Below are 2,910 nucleotides of genomic sequence, written 5' to 3' on the forward strand. Positions count from 1 at the left end.
AGATTCTAGTTGTGGAGTTTCTAGTTGTAGAGTATCTAGTTGTGGAGTTTCTAGTCGCGGAGTTTCTAGTCGCGGAGTCTCTGGTTGCGGAGTCTCTAGTTCCGGAGTTTCTAGTTATGGAGTCTCTAGTGGCGGAGTCTCTAGTTGCAGAGTCTCTAGTTGTGGAGTTTCTAGTTCAAGTATCTCTAGTTGTGGAGTTTCTATTGTGGAGTTTCTAGCTGTGGAGTTTCCAGTTGCGGAGTCTCAAGTTTTGGAGTTTCCAGTTGTGGAGCTTCTATTTGGGGAGTCTCTAATTGCGGAGTCACTAGTTGTGGAGTTTGTAGTTGCGAAGTTTCTAGTTTTGGAGTTTCAATTGTGGAGTTTGTAGTTGCGCAGTCTCTAGTTGTAAAGTTTGTAGTTGAGTTTCTTGTTGTTGGGTTTCTAGTTGTGGAGTTTCTAGTTGTGGAGTTTCTAGTTGTGGAGTCTCTTGTCGTGGAGTGTCTAGTTGTGGAGTCTCTAGTTGCGAAGTTTCTAGTCGTGCAGTGTCTAGTTGCGGAGTTTCTAGTAGCGGAGTTTCTAGTTGTGGAGTTTCTGGTTGTGGAGTTTCTAGTTGTGGAGTTTCTGGGTGCAGTCTCTAGTTGTGGATTTTAGAGTTGAGGAGTCTTTAGTCACGGAAAGTCTAGTTGTGGAGTTCCTATTTGTAGAGTTTCTAGTTGTGGAGTTTCTAGTGTTGGAGTTTCTAGTTGTGGAGTTTCTAGTTTCGGAGTTTCTAGTTGTGGAGTCTCTAGTTGTGGAGTCTCTAGTTGTGGAGTTTCTAGTTGTTTAGTTTCCAGTTGTGGAATTTCTAGTTGTGGAGTTTCTAGTCGTGGAGTTTCTAGTTGAGCAGTTTCTAGTTGTGGAGTTTCTAGTTCTGAAGTTTCAAGTTGTGGAGTATCTAGTTGTCGAGTCTCTAGTTGTGGAGCCTCTAGTTGTGGAGTTTCTAGTCGGAGTTTCTTGTTGCAGAGTTTCTAGTTGTGAAATTTCTAGTTGTGGAGTTTCTAGTTGTGGAGTCTCTAGTTGTGGAGTTTCTAGTTGTTGAGTTTCTAGTTGTTGAGTTTCTAGTTGCGGAGATTCAATTGCGGAGTCTCCAGTTGTGGAGTTTCCAGTTGTGGATTTCCTGGTTGCGAAGTTTCTGGCTGTGGAGTCTCTAGTTGTGGAGTCTGTAGTTGTGGAGTCCCTGGTTGTGCAGTTTGTAATCGGAGTTTCTAGTTGCGGAGTTTCTGGTTGTGGAGTTTCTAGTTGTGGAATTTCTAGTTGTGGAGTTTCAAGTTGGGGAGTTTCTAGTTGTGGAGTTTCTAGTTGCGGAGTTTCTAGTTGTGGAGGTTCTAGTTGTGGAGTTTCTAGTCGTGGAGTTTCTAGTTGCACAGTTTCTAGTTGTGGAGTTTCCAGTTCTGGAGTTTCCAGTTGCGGAGTGTCTAGTTGTCGAGTCTCTAGTTGTGGAGTCTCTAGTTGTGGAGTTTCTAGTCGGAGTTTCTAGTTGCAGAGTTTCTAGTCTTGAAATTACTAGTTGTGGAGTTTGTAGATGTGGAGTCTCTAGTTGTGGAGTTTCTAGTTGTTGAGTTTCTAGTTGTGGAGTTTCTAGTTGCGGAGGTTGAATTGCAGAGTCTCTAGTTGTGGAGTTTCTAGTTATGGAGTTTCCAGTTGTGGAGTTTCTAGTTGCGGAGTTTCTGGTTTTTGAATATCTAGTTGTGGAGTTTCTAGTTGCGGAGTTTCTAGTTGTGGAGTTCCTATTCGTGGAGTTTCTAGTTGTGGAGTTTCAAGTTCTGGAGTTTCTAGTTGTGGAGTTTCTAGTTGCGGAGTTTCCAGTTGTGGAGGTTCTTGTTGTTGAGTCTCTAGTTGTGGAGTTTCTAGTTGTGGAGTTTCTAGTTGTGAAGTTTCTAGTTCTGGAGTTTCTAGTTGTGGAGTCTCTAGTTGTCGAGTCTCTAATGGTGGAGTCTCTAGTTGTGGAGATTCTAGTCGGAGTTTCTAGTTGTGGAGTTTCTAGTTGCGGAGTTTCTAGCTCTGGAGTTTCTAGTTGTGAAGTCTCTAGCTGTGGAGTCTCTAGTTGTGGAGTTTCTAGTTGTTGAGTCTCTCGTTGTGGAGATTCTAGTTGCGGAGTTTCAAATGCGGAGTCTCTAGTTTTGGAGTTTCTAGTTGCGGAGTATCTAGTTGTGGAATTTCTAGTTGTGGAGTTTCTAATTGTGGAGTTTCCAGTTGTAGATTCTCTAGTTGTGGAGTATCTATTTGTGGAGTTTCTGGTTGTGGAGACTCTAGTTATGGAGGTTCTAGTTGTGGAGTTTCTAGTCATGGAGTTTCTAGTTGCGCAGTTTCTAGTTGTGGAGAGTTTCTAGTTCTGGAGTTTCCAGTTGTGGAGTATCTAGTTGTCGAGTCTCTAGTTGTGGAGTCTCTATTTGTGGAGTTTCTAGTCGGAGTTTCCAGCTGCAGAGTTTCTATTCTTGAAATACTAGTTGTGGAGTTTGTATTTGTGGAGTCTCTAGTTGTGGAGTTTCTAGTTGTTGAGTTTCTAGTTTTGGAGTTTCTAGTTGCGGAAGTTCAATTGCAGAGTCTCTAGTGCTGGAGTTTCTAGTTGTCGAGTTTCCAGTTGTGGAGTTTCTAGTTGCGGAGTTTCTGGTTTTTGAGTCTCTAGTTGTGGAGTTTCTAGTTGCGGAGTTTCTAGTTGTGGAGTTCCTATTTTTGGAGTTTCTAGTTGTGGAGTTTCAAGTTCTGGAGTTTCTAGTTGTGGAGTTTCTAGTTGCGGAATTTCCAGTTGTGGAGGTTCTAGTTGTTGAGTCTCTAGTTGTGGAGTTTCTAGTTGTGGAGTTTCTAGTTGTGAAGTTTCTAGTTCTGGAGTTTCTAGTTGTGGACTCTCTAGTTGTCGAGTCTCTAATGGTGAAGTCTCTAGTTGTGGAGATT

This window comes from Rhipicephalus microplus, unplaced genomic scaffold (assembly GCF_043290135.1).
Source record: "Rhipicephalus microplus isolate Deutch F79 unplaced genomic scaffold, USDA_Rmic scaffold_35, whole genome shotgun sequence".
NCBI classification, from domain to species: Eukaryota; Metazoa; Arthropoda; class Arachnida; order Ixodida; family Ixodidae; genus Rhipicephalus; species Rhipicephalus microplus.